This window comes from Nicotiana tabacum, chromosome 18 (assembly GCF_000715075.1).
Source record: "Nicotiana tabacum cultivar K326 chromosome 18, ASM71507v2, whole genome shotgun sequence".
Classification (NCBI taxonomy): domain Eukaryota; kingdom Viridiplantae; phylum Streptophyta; class Magnoliopsida; order Solanales; family Solanaceae; genus Nicotiana; species Nicotiana tabacum.
The window spans coordinates 80,562,887-80,581,299 of NC_134097.1; the positions used below are offsets into that span (position 1 = coordinate 80,562,887).

The 18,413-nt window shown below is 36.2% G+C and overlaps 1 long non-coding RNA gene across 5 annotated transcripts; it reads right to left on the reverse strand.

Moving 5' to 3' along the window:
• Positions 1-714: 714 nt before the first annotated feature.
• On the reverse strand, positions 715-16,712 carry LOC107778882 (uncharacterized). Of its 5 annotated transcripts, XR_012702158.1 has the most exons (4): positions 16,508-16,711; positions 13,197-13,295; positions 1,207-13,069; positions 715-1,059 (listed from the first exon to the last, which is right to left on the reverse strand). It is a non-coding gene; the product is annotated as an uncharacterized LOC107778882 (long non-coding RNA). The 5 variants fall into 5 exon arrangements; XR_012702155.1 differs by having other exon boundaries at positions 1,207-13,295; positions 16,508-16,712; XR_012702156.1 differs by lacking the exon at positions 16,508-16,711 and adding an exon at positions 13,381-16,501 and having other exon boundaries at positions 1,207-13,295.
• Between the last annotated feature and the right edge of the window lie 1,701 nt (positions 16,713-18,413).

The window sequence follows — 18,413 nt, forward strand, 5'->3', positions numbered from 1 at the left end:
TAGCCATATGCTAATTTCCTTACTTGGTTATTATACGGGAATTATGAATGCATTTATGTTGATTCTGACTCTGTAGACATATAAACGTTAGGTTAGCTTGAATAGGCGAATAAGAACTCGATAGATTCTTATGAGCAATATTATCCCCGACAATTAATAAACAAGATAAATTAATTAGTCAATTCAATTGAAGAATATGATGGGAATGTTAGATAACCCATAATCTTAGGTCGTTTTCATCGCATTGATAACATAAAAATTTGTTTTTACTTTGTTTAGAATTCACTATTTGTTTTCATTTTAGTTTAATTATTTAGCATTACCACTTCTAAGTTTAATTCTTGTTTAAATAATTGTGATAGACTAATTTAGTTAATATTCGATAAAACTTTATCGTGCATATATTTGCGTGTGCGTTTGACCACAACAATGAATATCAAATTATTTATCATTTCTTTAAGTTACTCCTAATCACTTTTAAGTAATTTTATGTGCAAATATTTTTACCCAACAATATGTAGAACTTGAACTTGCATCAAAATAAACCTTAATATTAGATATGGATAGACCCTCTCTGCAATAGACTAGATAGTAGTAGCTCGTGCCAGCACGGGCCCAATATTGTAAAAGTTGAAGCATTTATTTTTTTTTTGTTAGTTTTGCGTTGATACTAAAGTTCAAAGAATAAAATTGATTCATATAAGGTGGTATCAATTTAGATAGACAATATCGCACAATATCATATACTAATTGCTCGATTATTACATACATTTTAGAGCAAAATATTCATCATGATGTTGCATTATGACGAATAATACATTCTTTACATCCATTGCGCATTATGATATTAGATGCTTAAGTGTAAAGATGATAGTATCTATATAGTTTTACATGTAAATGAACTGCCATGCCGATAGTCTTTATATGTTAAAGAACTACCCCTGCCCAAACTATCTCCATTGTTACTCTGAAAAGTTTCATTGTCATTACATTCCACTTCGTAGAGACTTCCCCTCAATCTCAAGTTTTTGGGGTCAACTTTGGCAGAAAAGATTTCGTCTATACAACATGAGTAAACTAATATTAAATCATCGAAGAAATATGTCAAATAAAACTTTAGCATGGTGTGAAACCTTAAAATATAATTTTATTTTCTTCCAAACAATAGACAAGTTGTACAAAAAGAAAATATATAGCGAAAATCACCTGAAGAGCAAGAGGAAATTCTATCAGAATTTAGTGTTTCCAAAGATAAGAAGATCATCTCTGCAATGTAGAGGAATTACCCAATCCAAACAATCTCCATCTTGAGTGAGCAAATTTTCATTAACAAGATTTATAATCCATAAACAGAACAAAAGTTATGAAAGAATTATACTATATGCAATAGAATCCTTCAATCAAACTATCATCTTAAAACATAAACATGTTTTCTTGAAAAGTAAAAGATTCGAAATTCAACAAAGACATTCAATTCTTGAACTGAAAAGTCCAAATATTACCTCGCTGCAAATGTTCAAAGAGGTCGTTGATGCTGAAAATGCTACCAAAATATCCCTAACCACCATAACCTGTTAGCAATATTTCCTAAAGAAGAAGGCAAGGTTTTCCTATAAGCTAACGACTATAGAAGAATGTTTTCATCCTGAAAGATGTTGAAGTCTTCATATAGAAGAATGTTTTCATCCTGAAAGATGTTGAAGTCTTCATTAGAGTCTTAGGTCTCTATCATGTATCTCTTCTTCAAAAGGGACTGAACTTTAAATGAAAAGATCACACAAATGTACCAAATTTATTAATCAAAGTAGAAAATAACACAAATTAGTCACTTCCTGTATACAAGAAGCAGTAATAACTTGAATGCAGTTATGTCCAATATTTTGAACAAAAATGAGACAAGTCCAAGTAGTTACAATCACAAATTGCATAAGTTGGAGCAAAATTCTTAAGGTTTAAATGTTACTGTCCCATGTATGAAATATTCATACAAATTTCATCTAAATAAAGAAATCCATATTTTGAATGTTTTCAAAGCAATCACCTTACAGAAGCTCCATACATCAGTCAACTAACTCGTAATTTTTTGGTAATGTTCCATCCAAAGGTATCATACAAATACAAATATCTATAAGCAAATTTGAGACTATTATTTTCTCGGGTGATTGTGTTGGAAATTCATGAAAATTTAGCAAATGAGACACAATTATATATAGCTAGCGATAAGGAGATTCTATGAGAACAAAGAGAACCAAGAATATACTTCAAGTATCTGAAATTCTCTATACCACATTTAAATTTTCAAGTCCCAAAATAGATTTGGGTAATATCAGTTTATTTCATTCATAAAAAAAAATGAAAAACAGAAAATCCACATAGTCACAACAACAACTTGTCAAACTTTTTCTCTATAATTTTAATCTCTCATGCTGTGTGGTGAAAAAGATGTAAAGAATTACAGATGCTAACCGTGTCAAACATTCGGCTCTCCACTGTTGAGAATATGATAGTACATGCATTCGTAATTTTCTATTTTCTCTGTTACCTCCAGAAGATGCATAAGAAACCAAAGACACAGTCCAATTTATTGAAGAATTTTTTCATACACCTTTGTAACGACCCGACCGGTCATTTTGATCTCTAGCGCATCGTCAGCAGTTGGAAGTCATGAACAGCTTCATTTCAGGTGTATTGACTTGTACGTATGGTCAGAGTTGAATTTCGGGAAATTCGGAGTCAAATTGGAAAGAAACTTTTCATTGTGGCAACCTTAAGTTGAAAAAAATGGCTAAGATTGGAATTTTGAGTAAACGACCTCGGAATTGGGATCTGAAAGTCCAGCATGTTCGCATGATGATTTCGGACTTGGGCGTATGTCCGGATTTGGTTTTCGATAACCCGAGAGCATTTCGGCGTATATTGTGGAAGTTAGTATTTTAGAAGAATTTCATAAATTTGGGTTGGAAGGCATTTTAGAGTTATAGATGTCCGTTTGGGATTCTGAGTCTGGGAATAGCTCCGTATGGTGATTCTGGAGTTGGGAGCGCGATCAGAAGTGAATTCGGATGTCCGGAGGTCATTTTGAAGTCATTTGGCTAAATATAGAAATTTGAAGGTTTTTGAGAAAATTCGACCGGAAGTGGAAATTTTGATATCGGAGTCGGAATGCGATTCCGAAAGTTGGGGCAAGTCCGTAATGTCGAATGTGACTTGTGTGCAAAATTTGAAGTCATTCCGGAATGATTTTGGTAAGGTTTGAGACACTTAGTCTCTTTTAAGGAAGCTTAAGTTGGAAAAGTCAACCGGATATTGACTTATGTGTTAGAGAGCTCGAAATGCAAATTTTATGGTTCGGATAGCGTCGTTAGGTGATTTGGGACTCAGGAGTGTGTCCGGAATATTTTTGTGATGATCGGTATAGAATTAAGCTTGAATTGCCAAAGTTAGTATTTTGGCGAATTCCGGTTGATAGGTGAGATTTTGATTCGAGGGTCGGAATGGAATTCCGAGAGTTGTTGTAGCTTTGTTATGTTATTTTGGACTTGTCTGCAAAATTTGAGGTCATTCGGACTAGTTTTGACGTGTTTCGGCATCGGATGTGGAAGTTAGAAGTTTCAAAGTTCATAGGTTTGAATCCAATACGAATTTGGTGTTGTGATATTGTTTTGAGCGTTACGAAGGTTGAAACAAGTTTGAACGATGTTATGGGATATGTTGGCATGATTGGTTGAGGTCCCACTGGACTCGGGTGAGTTTTGGGTGGTTAAACGAACTATTTCATCTTTGAAAAAAATTGCAGAAATATTTAGGCTTCTGCTGTGCCCAGAAAATTTCAGGCGCGAGGTGTCCAGTTTGGAAGATCATATCTTGTAATCTATAAGAAATCAGAAAATTGCAAAACATGAAAGTTGTAGCCCTTACATTCTAGTTTTCAGAAAGTTAAACCATTCGTGATTTGGATATTATCTCAGAAAGTTATGATGGATCGAAAATGGCTGGTAGAGCGATTTCGACAGAATTTACGGATGCGCTTTAGAAGCTCATATCTCAGGATATATAAAAAGTTATATGGTGTACAACCTATCAAATTAAAGATCTTCGAGTCTAGTTTCTAAATCTTCAAACCATTTGTCATTTGAATAATTATACAAGACGTTATGGGTGTTTAAAGGGAAAATTTTAATAGGATGTACAACTTGTATAGCACAAGTGCAAGGTACAACTTGACGAAACACGGGCAGATTCTTTAAACACGGATTTGGCTTATTTCTTTCATTTCTTTCATTTGGCTTGGATTATTTTGGAGAGGATTTCAAGGGGGATTTCATCAAGCATCAAAGGTGAGTTGTTTCTACTTATTTACAAGTTAAATATATGGATTAGAGCTAAAAACTCAAGTAATTTATAGACAAAAATGGTGGTTTAGGGCTTGAAACTTAAGAGAATTAAATGGAGATTTGAGGGGTCATTTGAACTCTGATTTTGGTAAATTTAATATGTACGGACTCGTGGCGAGACGAGGAATCCGGTGATGTGAGTTTCGTAATTTTTTGAGAAGTGGGCCCGGGGCTCGGGTTTTGCAAATTTCGTGATTTTCGATATTTTTCGAGTCTTTTCGATTAGGTTATATTCCCTTAGCCTATTGTAATGTATTCGTTGTGGTTTTGACCAGATTCGACGCGCGAAGAGGTAAATTTGAGAGGCAAGGGCATAGCGGAGTATACGTTGGACCGTCTTGAGGTGAATAATGATTTTAAATGATGCACTGAGGGTTTGAAACCCCGGATTGCACAACATACTGCTATGTTGAGATGAGACACGCATTGTATGACGAGCGCGGGGTCATTTACTATAGGGGATTGTGACTTGGTCCATCCCAGTTGATATTTTTACCGCGTAATTGATAAAGATTTATTGTTTTCACTATGATTGGGCTTATTGCCATATTTGGGCTTCGTGCCAATTATCTGAAATCTTTTGTGAATTTACATCACTATTTTCCTCAAGAATTGAAATATTATTTGAACTCAGTCCAATTGAATTATATTATTTTGTGAACTCAGCTACATTTATACTCAACTCGAGATTTAATGATATTTATAATGTTGTTGAGCTGAGCACTATTGTTTTACTGATGCCCAAGAGGCTTATGATTATTTTCTGGACTGATTGAGGCCGAGGGCCATACGTGAGGATATGTTGAGTGATGTGAGGAGGCTTTCAGGCCTCGAGTGTTATATGAGGAGGTTTTCAGGCCTCGTGTGTGATGTGTGAAGGCTTTCAGGCCTATTGATATTGCGCTTGGGCTGTAGGAGCCCCTCCGGAGTCTGTACACACCCCCAGTGAGCGCAGGGTACCCAGGTGAGTTGGGAGTGGGCCCGAGAGGCCGTTGCTTGTGTGTGGTGAGTTGGGAGTGAGCCCGAGGGGCTGATGTTGTGTGCTGGTGAGTTGGGAGTGAGCCCGAGGGGCTGATACTATACTGAGATTTACATATTGAGCCCGAGGGGCAAGCTTTTGATTTATCCTTACTATGGAAATTATTTGTCTTTACTGTTTTAAAAGGAGAATTATCTGATATTCACTATTTTACTGTATAACTGATTTTACTGCTTGGGATAGCACTATATTGTGCCGTTATGAGATTTCATGTTTTCAGTCGTTATTTATTTTTATTACTCACTGGGTCGGAGTACTCACATTACTCCCTACACCATATGTGTAGATACAGGCAGCTGAGTTCGCTCCTGAGCGCTGATTCTTTCTAGACCAGGCGGTGACTAGGAGTAACGAGGTAGCTGTTGACGTCCGCAGCCCCGTTTTCTCCCTTATCTTTGTTATTTATGATAATTCCAGACTTTGTAAAATATTAGTAAACTCTGTAGTAGCTCATGATTTGTGACACCCTGATTTCGGGCTGAGTTGGGAGGGTTTTCCTTGTTCTATCACGTTTATTTCGCATTTAAGATTATATTGCCCATGATTTAGACTTATTCCTGCTAAGTAATTATAAAGAGATGTATTGTTTTGTTGATTGGCTGGCCTTGTCCTCACGAGAGGCGTCATCACGACCGGGTTGGGATTTTGGGTCGTGACAAGTTGGTATCAGAGCCTAGGTTATAGGTCTCACGAGTCATGAGCAGGTTTAGTAGAGTCTCGCGGATCGGTACGGAGACGTCTGTATTTATCCTCGAGAGGCTGCAGAACCTTTAGGAAAACTTCATATTCTTGAATTCTTATCGTGCGTCCTTGATTCAGTTGAAAAAAAAAAGTAACTCTTACAATTCCATCCACATGTTCGTATGCGCAAACGAGCGCTCAGTATTAGATGTGCCTTGATGGCTTGTAATTCCCCGGACGAAGGGCAAGACGTAATCGCTATGAGTTTGATGTTAGGCCAGTCTGGAGGACTTGAGGCTGGATCCTTGCCTATGGCTTGAGCACCGAAGTGTTGATTGTGTGAGCAAGAGTTTTGAAATTATATGTCCGGTATTGTCCCTATTAGTGGGAATGATGGTTGGATAGCCATGTGAGGAGTATGTTAGTACTGCGAGATATATCTATATGACTTGGAGGTGACGAGGAAGGGCGTCAGGATAATAGATGAACTATTAAGTGTTTAATTTTCATTGTGATATGATGTGTAGCCCCGTGTTATGGGCGCGTGAAGAATCTTTTCATGTGTCCTGCTTGGAGTGAAGTAAATTTCATGTTACGGTATGAGTTTAGACCCAGAAAGACTAAGTGATTGTGTAATGTGTATGACGGTGGAAGGTATACAAAAATGTTAATTGGAGGCAAGGTAGGTGGGTTATCTCATGCGGAATAATCTACGTAGGTGTGTTCCTTATAATGTTGAGTAGAGAGTTTCTTTTCTACTAACAGGGTGTATGTGTTGAGATTTGAATTTGATTCTAATTGAAAAATTTGAGTTGATTGTCATGAGAATGAAGGTGATCTTAGTAGTGGAATTGAGGTATTTTACGGTCTGTGTTACCTAAGCTTGTGAAGAATTTTTGTTGAACTAGCTGTAGTAATATGGCAATATTTCTGAGTTTGATGACCTGCGTGGCCTGGTTGAATTACAGGAATGCAGTTCTGATAGCTTGATTAGGAGAAAATGGATTTTCAAGTGTTCTTGATGGTTTCTACCATGGTTTAAAATAGATACTTTCTACAGGTATGGGGAACGTGTTGTGTATTGTGAGTTCCTGTATATTTCTTCATTATTGATGGAGTACGAAGGTTTTGGAGCGAGGTTCTGTTTAATGTGGGATTTCTTACTGGTACTTGGTTGGTTTGAGTGGTTATGGTGATCGAGAATGGTGTTGCGAGTATACGAGTTGTGTAGTATGTTATGCGATTATATCTAGGGTATTGTTATGGCTTGACACAGTTTGTTCGGACTTATACAGTGTGTGTATGTGAGATTCGGGTCTTGAAAAGAATTCTGGATGTTAGAAATTGGGCTCCAAGGATTTGGGGTAAGGTTAAAGTAATGTTTATTATTCACTACAATGGGTTTAATGTGTTTCGGAATAATTGGTTCCAACTTTTTTATGAATTATATGCCCTACCGGTATGAGGATTCGTTATGTGCTATGGAAAAAAAATGTTTATGAAATTTATTGAGAAGAAGAAAGAAAGGAAATTGAAAACTGCAGTTGGCACAATGTGAAATATTTAAACCGGGCTGCAAGCCGCGGTGGAGGTTATGTAAGGACAAGGTCCTTGTGGTAAATAATTATGAGTTTAAAGTTTTCCTTTGTAAAGTTTAATTCGTACGATAATATTAAAGGGAGTCATGCCAGTTAGGTTTATTTGATAATTCTTGTATATTTTATGTTCATATTCAGCCATTTTCGTACTGTAAACATTGAGTTTTAGCTGATGAGTTCCCAGGTGGCGTTAAATGTGACTCATTAATCCGAGTAAGTAATAATGAGGTCTTCATGCCTCACATTCTGTTGTCAGTATTGTGAAAATTTGAAATGAGGTGGTGGTTAATATGAGATTTATTGATAATGATGGAGTTATTTATGAACGACTATTAAGACCAAAAATGTGGTTATGATCATACAAATGATGCGTTTCATGTCAAAATATCATTGTGATAATGTCGGGCTTGTAATATGGAGATTAGTGTTATTGATATACTTGTGGTACTTGTTGGGTTGTTGACATGCTGTTAGGAGTTGTTTTGGTGTTACTCTAACAGGTGGATAGGCCTAATTACAAGGGAGACTCTGCCGAAATATTTGAAAAAATCTGGGAGTTAGTCAAATTTTGGGGACTTAAGAAAGTTGAAATGTTGGAAGAATATCTAGGAAATATATGAAGTCGTTCGGTTCATTTGGTTGTGGATTGTGGGGTGTTGTCCCGGCTATGGTGGTAGTTCTTTCATGTTATGAGAAGAAATGACTTATTACGGGTCCAGGAAAGGCTATCAGCTTAGTTCAGTGCGAGCAGAATCGACCTGAAGTGGGTGAATGGATTTAAATAGGATTATGGGCTTCATGTGAGTCAGATGTGTTCATTTTAGTATAGCGATCCTCAAGGAGGGGTGTTGGAATATCATATGTTGTTCCGTGTTCGTCAACTCATGTAATATTGTGATTGTGCCATGTGTGCTGTGAAACGGCTTGATAAATTCCTATTCTCCGGGGAAAAGTCCATATTAGTTGTGTGAGTTGAGCAGTCCATTCCTGGATCATTTCCTTATGTATCTTGTTCGCATTATGGCCTATTGGCACATTTTTGCATCATGTGAGACCGTTGGTCATTGTCTGTGGTGATTGGTTGTTTGAGCAGCTCGTACTAGGTGAGGCGAGACTATTGGTATCGGGGACCATTGCAGTGGGATTATGTGAGGTATATTACAGGGTAGTTACCAGTATTTGGGTAGTAATAAGGTGATGATTTTAGTCAAAAAGGAGAGAATTAATGTTTGGTTAACTCTGCAATTGGTTAGAAATTTCTGCACATCTCCTCCGTTGTGGTTGTATCGTCAGCATTATAACAGAATGTATAGGTATATCATCATACGCATTGGGAGCATCAGAGTCGTAGAATTTTGGCTATTAAGGTTCATGGAGTGTCATTGTGGTTAGATGATGAATTATGCGATGCATGGTGCTAATTCAACAAAGGTACGCAGTCGTGTTCTGGTACCTCGTGTGGTAGTTGATACAGTGTTTATATACAGGGAACAGGTCTGGCGGAGAATTTCAGGTGTTGGAATTGTGTTCTGAGCTTATTGTATGGATAAAAGAGGATATCTGCAGATTTGATCAAACTAATGCGTCCATATGAGTTGTGGTAGCATGGGCAGGTGCACGAGGTGTTAAACAGTTATTTCAGATAACTTAAGAGCAGTTCTTGGAACGTTCAAGGACGAGCATCTATTTAAGTGGGGGAGAATGTAATGACCCGACCGGTCATTTTGAGCTCTAGCGCGTCGTCAGCAGTTGGAAGTCATGAACAGCTTCATTTTAGGTGTATTGACTTGTACGTATGGTCAGAGTTGAATTTCGGGAAATTCGGAGTCAAATTGGAAAGAAACTTTTCATTGCGGCAACCTTAAGTTGAAGAAAATGGCTAAGATTGGAATTTTGAGTAAACGACCTCGGAATTGGGATCTGAAAGTTCCAGCATGTTCGTATGATGATTTCGGACTTGGGCGTATGTCCGGATTTGGTTTTGGATAACCCGAGAGCATTTTGGTGTATATTGTGGAAGTTAGTATTTTAGAAGAATTTCATAAATTTGGGTTGGAAGACATTTCAGAGTTATAGATGTCCGTTTGGGATTCCGAGTCTGGGAATAGCTCCGTATGGTGATTCTGGAGTTGGAAGCGCGATCGGAAGTGAATTCGGATGTCCGGAGGTCATTTTGAAGTCATTGAAATTTGAAGGTTTTTGAGAAAATTTGACCGGAAGTGGAAATTTTGATATCGGAGTCGGAATACAATTCCGAAAGTTGGGGCAAGTCCGTAATGTCAAATGTGACTTGTGTGCAAAATTTGAAGTCATTCCGGAATGATTTTGGTAAGGTTTGAGACACTTAGTCTCTTTTAAGGAAGCTTAAGTTGGAAAAGTCAACCGGATATTGGCTTATGTGTTAGAGAGATCGAAATGCGAATTTTATGGTTCGGATAGCGTCATTAGGCGATTTGGGACTCAGGAGTGTGTCCGGAATATTTTTGTAATGACCGGTATAGAATTAAGCTTGAATTGGCAAAGTTAGTATTTTGGCGAATTCCGGTTGATAGGTGAGATTTTGATTCGAGGGTCGGAATGGAATTCCGAGAGTTGCTGTAGCTTTGTTATGTCATTTTGGACTTGTCTGCAAAATTTGAGGTCATTCGGACTATTTTTGACGTGTTTCGGCATCGGATGTGGAAGTTAGAAGTTTCAAAGTTCATAGGTTTGAATCCGATGCGAATTTGGTGTTGTGATATTGTTTTGAGCGTTACGAAGGTTGGAACAAGTTTGAACGATGTTATGGGATATTTTGGAATGATTGGTTGAGGTCCCACTGGCCTCGGGTGAGTTTTGGGTGGTTAAACGGACTATTTCATCTTTGAAAAAAATTGCAGAAATTTTTAGGCTTCTGTTGTGCCAAGAAAATTTCAGGCGCGAGGTGTCCAGTTTGGAAGCTCATATCTTGTAATCTATAAGAAATCAGAAACATTGCAAAACACAAAAGTTGTAGTCCTTACATTCTAGTTTTCATAAAGTTAAACCATTCGTGATTTGGATATTATCTCAGGAAGTTATGATGGATCGAAAATGGCTGGTAGAGCGATTTCGACAGAATTTACGGATGCGCTTTAGAAGCTCATATCTCGGGATATATAAAGAGTTATATGGTGCACAACCTATCAAATCTTCGAGTCTAGTTTCTAAATCTTCAAACCATTTGTCATTTGGATATTTATACAAGACGTTATGGGTGTTTAAGCATAAGTTGTCCGACAAGGGAAAATTTTAATAGGATGTACAACTTGTATATCACAAGTGCAAGGTACAACTCGACGAAGTACGGGCAGATTCTTTAAACACGGATTTGGCTTATTTCTTTCATTTCTTTCATTTGACTTGGATTATTTTGGAGAGGATTTCAAGGGGGATTTCATCAAGCATCAAAGGTGAGTTGTTTCTACTTATTTCCAAGTTAAATACATGGATTAGAGCTGAAAACTCAAGTAATTTATGGACAAAAATGGTGGTTTAGGGCTTGAAACTTAAGAGAATTAAATGGAGGTTTGAGGGGTCATTTGAACTCTGATTTTGGTAAATTTAATATGTACGGACTCTTGGCGAGACGAGGAATCCGGTGATGTAAGTTTCGTAATTTTTCGAGAAGTGGGCCCAGGGCTCGGGTTTTGCAAATTTCATGATTTTCGATATTTTTCGAATCTTTTCGATTGGGTTATATTCCCTTAGCCTATTGTAATGTATTCGTTGTGGTTTTGACCAGATTCGACGCGCGAAGAGGTAAATTCGAGAGGCAAGGGCATAGCGGAGTAGACGTTGGACCGTCTTGAGGTGAGTAATGATTTTAAATGATGCACTGAGGGTTTGAAACCCCGGATTGCACAACATACTGCTATGTTGAGATGAGACACACGTTGTATGACGAGCGCGGGGTCATTTACTATAGGGGATTGTGACTTGGTCCATCCCATTTGATATTTTTACCGCGTAATTGATAAAGATTTATTGTTTTTCACTATGATTGGGCTTATTGCCATATTTGGGCTTCGTGCCAATTATCTGAAATCTTTTGTGAATTTACATCACTATTTTCCTCACGAATTAAAATATTATTTGAACTCAGTCCAATTGAATTATATTATTTTGTGAACTCAGCTACATTTATACTCAACTCGAGATTTAATGATATTTATAATGCTGTTGAGCTGAGCACTATTATTTTACTGATGCCCAAGAGGCTTATGATTATTTTCTGGACTGATTGAGGCCGAGGACCATACGTGAGGATATGTTGAGTGATGTGAGGAGGCTTTCAGGCCTCGAGTGTTATATGAGGAGGCTTTCAGGCCTCGTGTGTGATGTGTGAAGGCTTTCAGGCCAATTGATATTGCGCTTGGGTTGTAGGAGCCCCTCCGGAGTCTATACACACACCCAGTGAGTGCAGGGTACCCAGGTGAGTTGGGAGTGGGCCCGAGAGGCCGTTGCTTGTGTGTGGTGAGTTGGGAGTGAGCCCGAGGGGCTGATGTTGTCTGCTGGTGAGTTGGGAGTGAGCCCGAGGGGATGATACTATACTAAGATTTACATATTGAGCACGAGGGGCAAGCTTTTGATTTATTCTTACTGTGTAAATGATTTGTCTTTACTGTTTTAAAAAGAGAATTATCTGATATTCACTATTTTACTGTATAACTGATTTTACTGCTTGGGATAGCTCTATAGTGTGCCGTTATGAGATTTTATGTTTTCAGTCGTTATTTATTTTTATTACTCACTGGGTCGGAGTACTCACATTACTCCTTGCACCATGTGTGCAGATACAGGCAGAGTTGAGTTCACTCCTGAGCGCTGATTCTTTCCAGACCAGGCGGTGACTAGGAGTAACGAGGTAGATGTTGACGTCCGCAACCCCGTTTTCTCTCTTATCTTTATTATTTATGATAATTCCAGACTTTGTAAAATATTAGTAAACTCTGTAGTAGCTCATGACTTGTGACACCCCGATTTCGGGCTGAGTTGGGAGGGTTTTCCTTGTTCTATCACGTTTATTTCGCATTTAAGATTATATTGCCCATGATTTAGACTTTTTCCTGTTAAGTGATTATAAAAAGATGTACTGTTTTGTTGATTGGCTGGCCTTGTCCTCACGAGAGGCGCCATCACGACCGGGTTGGGATTTTGGGTCGTGACAACCTTGGCGACAAAGAATTTTTTATTTAAGAAATCAGATTGAGGTCATGAAAATAGAGAAACAAAAGTGGTCGTTAGCTTCAACACAAATACCAACTATATGGAAATATACAATACTGAAAATCTATTAGCAGTACATATAAATACCTTTATTCTACAATAACAAAGTCCTGCAAAAATAAAGAAGCAGAACCCCTCAAATTCAACAATGGGATAAATTCTTAAACCTTAGTGACTCGAGTATCAAAGAGGCTTTGCATGTCATCAAACACGAATGGTGCAAAAGAAAAAGCTTACTTCAAATTATCAAGAGAGACATGTCCATTGAGCGTACCATTCTTGACCCCTTCTTGACCTTATTCGCGACAAATGCTATTTCCTTAATTAACTCTAAAACTGAACAAATATCAATTTAGTTATATACAACAGCATAAAAAAAACTAAAAAATCTAACTGAATTGAAATTAAAGCAAAATAAAACCTGAATTGAGCACACCAAAAAGATACCTAGTTATGTGTAAAATTCATTGAAAATCAAAGGCATCAGCGAGGAAGATCAAGAGAGAAGAAAGCTAACTATGAAGAAGAATAGCGAAATAAGGATTAGTGGATGCAGTGGGTTCAATAAAAAAAGTCACGTAGAGTTTACACTAAAATGACTAAAATATATCTAACTTTACTTTTATTGCCATGAAGTAACCAAGTCGAAACTCTGGCTCTTCTAATATGTAGATGGTTATGGCCCATGCTGGAAATTGTCATTATTTCATAAGTAAAAGAACCTAACAGAACACCAAGAGCACAGATATGACCTGAAGCGTAGAGAATGTATATATAAGATGATAATTTCCACCAGGAGTATTAACATCAGACAACTTATTAGTGAGATTCATCCTCATAAATGCCATATTCCAAATAGACCGGATACATATTACTTAAAAAGAAATAAACCTATCAGCAAGTTTCAACTGTTATGCTACTATCTTATATTAACCATCATATTACTCTCATATTATTTTATCAGTGAGGTAGCTTCTAAAATAAGACATATCTGCACGATCAAATACAATAAAGATTGTTAGAGACTCTTTAATCCAACATGAAAAAGGAAAAAAAATAGATATGCGAACAGACAAGCTCTTACAGATACTGATCATTGTATTCACATTAGCACCATGTTGGGTATGTTCAACCTCTTAATCTACTGTGGAAGGGAAGATCTCTTTATAATAGAGAAATACAGTCTGAACTCATGACTCTATTGGATGGTCAATAAACTTAAATGAGCTTTTACACAACAAAAAATGTTTATGAATACTATCCAAGGTATAAAGTTCTTGATTGACAAAAGTGACATGTAAGATGGCTATTTCGAATAGATTTTACACACAATTTTACTTTCATATATAAAGAAGACCGTCAAACAGGATATGGTTTGTGCTTGGATTGGCAAAATATAAAAACTAATTCTTTAACTTAAACAACAAATTGATAAACTCTAAAATGTATGGTATTCCAATGATCCTTTACAGAAGCACTTGATGCCTCACTGGACTACACGCAAGACTTAATATTCTTACAGGAAAAAAATATCCTTATTAAATGTGAAGATGACAACTAATTTTGTATGCATCACGGCATAGTCCAACTAACATAGTCAAGAAAATCAGCAAACAATAGTTTTTCTTCTGGCCTCTAAGTTAAAACAATTGCGAAAACAATTTACTATGTTATTTGGAGGACCCTTTCAATAAAATCCATGGTACAAAGCATTCCTATACAGTTATTAGAATAAAGAAACTAAAAGAATGCTTTCTTATCCACCTCCACTCTAAAACACACATCAAGCACCTCTAACCATAAAGATCAAAGTAATTCTTTTTCTTTTGGGATGTATGGAATATCTGCTAGTTAGGGACTAAGAACTATCAAAGTAACAGTAACAAGCAACAACTATATGCAAACTAAAAGATGTTCAACTTAGCAAGAACAAAAGATGATCATCTAAGCAAGGACTTGTAGCTTCAATACTCATCAATACATACAATCAGCAAAATGATATCCAAAATATTGATTCAACATGTTGATTTCTTAATGACTAAAGTCAATTTTAATGATTTTCTAATCCGTCGTATATTCTCTTATTACTCTTATCAAGTAAAAATATTCACTTTATTAAGGTCAAGCTTGTTTGCTTCATAATAGTCCAACATGCTGCCTATAGGGACCATAATGGTTAGATTCACTATCTAAAATTTAACATGTATTCAGTCTATTATCACTACTCTAAACGTCATTGTACGTAGGTATACATCCATTAGTCATTCTCATTATATAGATCATCTCTTGTAACACATGAAAGAAAATTAGACAGAGGTGAATAGTAATTCTTTTCAAATAAAGTGCATTGTTCATCAACACAACCATAGTGCCCTATGCATCAACCATTTCAAGAAATTAAGAAAACTAATTACCACAGACTTTTTTATAATAAGTAACATCTAACGAATATACTCACAGTAATCATTGACGCAAAGATAGATCATCAAAGTCATTTAACGGGAAGAAAACATACCAGGAAAACATATATGAAACTTGAGAGTAGACTACTATTTAATAATTAAAAACTTCCACATCAAAAGTCAAGGTTTTCAGCCACATGAGTGTGTGAAAATACCTAGGACACCAGAAATTTACCAATAAAAGTACTCTGTTTCTTTAATCAAAATCAAGTTGGTCATTGGGCTCATTGTTTTTGACTCTCAATTGTCATTTAATACTAAAAGGTTGTTAAAAAAAATTATTAAGACAATAAAATTTTTAAGACACTTCTTTGATAAGAGCTTTAGAAACACCTTCACCAAATTGATGCTTCAGTCTGTTAAAATATTATGATTAACCATATTTTTCTCCCATTATAACCGCCCTCAAATTGCAAAATTAACAAGTACGTGAAGCACCCAGGAGAGCACGGAACTTCAAAACTCAGCAAGGTTAAAGTTTAAAAATGCAGTTTTACCACTCGATTCTATTACAAAATCAAAAATCATGAAAAGAACAAAAAAAAAAGGAACAGGATTTTGGAAAAATCAGAGAAGAAACAGATGAAGAGAACCTGCAATAGCCACTTAACTTCAGAATTAGCCAAAAGAATACAAAGGGGAAAAAGAAGAAAAAATGAGAGAAAAAGATACTAGGAACCATTAAATTTCAAAGCTAATAATAATGACCCAAAGAAAAGGAAGAACCAAGAAAAAAAAAAGTACCTACAGCTACACTTTAGAGCGAGAAGCCAAACATTTGCAATACAAGTTTTGAAAGAAATTGAATACTCAAAGCTAAACTCTGGATTTCAATTCATCTCCACAAAAAAAAAAAAGAACGTTCCCCCAATTTCATTCATCAAAACCCTAACTCGAAAATTTCCGGATCTTCTTGAATACAGACAAAATATGTCTTTAATTTATTTTATTTTCATGAATTTGCGGTAAACCTCTATTGCCATTGATATAAAAAAAAATTGTATGTGGGTTGAAACAAATTGGAACAAAAAAGGAGAAAAATACATAGATAGAAACAAGATTAATTTTAAAGAGTAAGAAATTTACCTGTAAGCTGAAGAGATTTGAGAAGACGGTAGAAAATTTTAAGCTTGTAACTCCATTGTATACGATATATTAGAAGAGAAAAGTGAAGCGTACATGTGGAAGTAGCTTAAACGCTACACGTAGTATCTGGGGAGCACACAAAAGGGCACATATAAAACTGTTGTGAAATGACTGAATTGCCCTCAAGCTTCTTTAAAAAGATTTGAAGCAGACATGTCGAGAGTCTTACTCTTCTAAAGTAGAGAAATATCGTTCAAGCTGCATGTTGGTTTGAGGGTTCAATTTGTAAACGTCGAATTTTATTATCTGTCAGGTGACTACAATCCTGTGTTATCCTTGAATATTCAAGAGCAATAATGAACATTCCAGAACTATTGTCTACGTTATTTTTCCAAGTGTCCCCCTCTTCAAACTTTCTCCAGAAACTTGTAGACCTCTCTTTCATCAAAAGAACAGGTCATCTCGTTTCTATATAAATCCCCACTTTTTTCTATACTTTAGAAGTGCAAGTTTTTCGACATGTCTGCTTAAGTGTCATTTAAAGTAAGGATGAGGGCATTTTGGTCTTTTAGCATCACTTACCAATTGATGTAACGTGTCTTTTAATTGTTCGCTTATACTCCACGTGTATATTCCACATCGCTCCAACTGTTTTCGAAGGGAGAAATCCCTATTTTCTTTCAGTCGGTCCAATTTTAACAGGCTCTGTCAAAAGTCCATGTTCTTGATCTCAAGGGTGTTACTGGGAGTTCTAGATACAGGTTTGCTCCGCTTTTAATTTCTGCCTATATCTTCTTCTCTTTTCTTCATTTTTTCCTTTCAGATGCTTCTTTTTGGCCCTCTTCATATTTCTTAAATTTTTAATCCAACTGCTGGTGTGTTAAATTTGATGGTGAAACTCCATTTATAAGCCTCTAATCTTGCTGAATTTTGATTAATAACAGTGAGCAAACGAAAGATCGCGCATCTGATAAAGAAATAATTCCTTCATCTTCATCGTTAATTTTATTGTTCTTTCTCTCCCCTTTTTTGCTCTTTCAACAAGTTACAGCCCACACACAATTTTATTTACTGAGATTAAAGGCTTCTCGCTACACTGATATGGGTGTTAAGCCTAATTAAGAAGACAAATTTTGGGTATAGCTTCACAGTGCGTAAAAAGTTCTTCGCTTCATCTTCCTCTGTTTATTTTCAGATTTTTCTTCATAGCACTTAGATTCTCTTAATACTTCCTTTATGCATTTATTTTTTCTTTTAGTGATTTTTCTTGGTTCTCTTCATACCTCCTAATTTTGCAATGACATTGCTGTTCTGAGAAGAAGGATTTTATCTTCCAGTGTTGCTTGATTATTTGTTCTAGAGTAAATGGTATATAAATTAAGCAAATAAATGCTTGATTTTTCGGAGCATTTGTTACTATTTTTTTTATTCTTTTCTTCTGTACAGTTAATACATTTTATTACAAAATTAATATATCTGTTCGACAAAGCTCATTCTGGATTCTTTGATCCTTCTTTTATTCTTTAGAGTTCTTTTCTTTCTTAAAGGTAAAATGGAACAAACCGGTAGAAGCATACCGACAAGGTGGGATCTAAGAGTTAGAACTTATTAAGCATTTCGCACATACCATATCGCTAATGACACATTTCTATTTCTATTATATAGAAAAGCCAAAGAGGTCGACCAAGGGTAAAAGAGTAATTTAAATATTTTTATTAAAATAATTACTTTTATCATTGGTGTTTATTTCTTGTTGTTTCCAGGTTTGGCTCTAGAAGCATCCTTCTTCAATCTTTCTCATCCCCAAAATCAAACGCAAGACTACTCTTATTCCAATATCAATTTCATATTCTCTCACTTCTCTTCATCACCGCATCTGGCATTGTCGTTTCAGGTATGCTTTTCT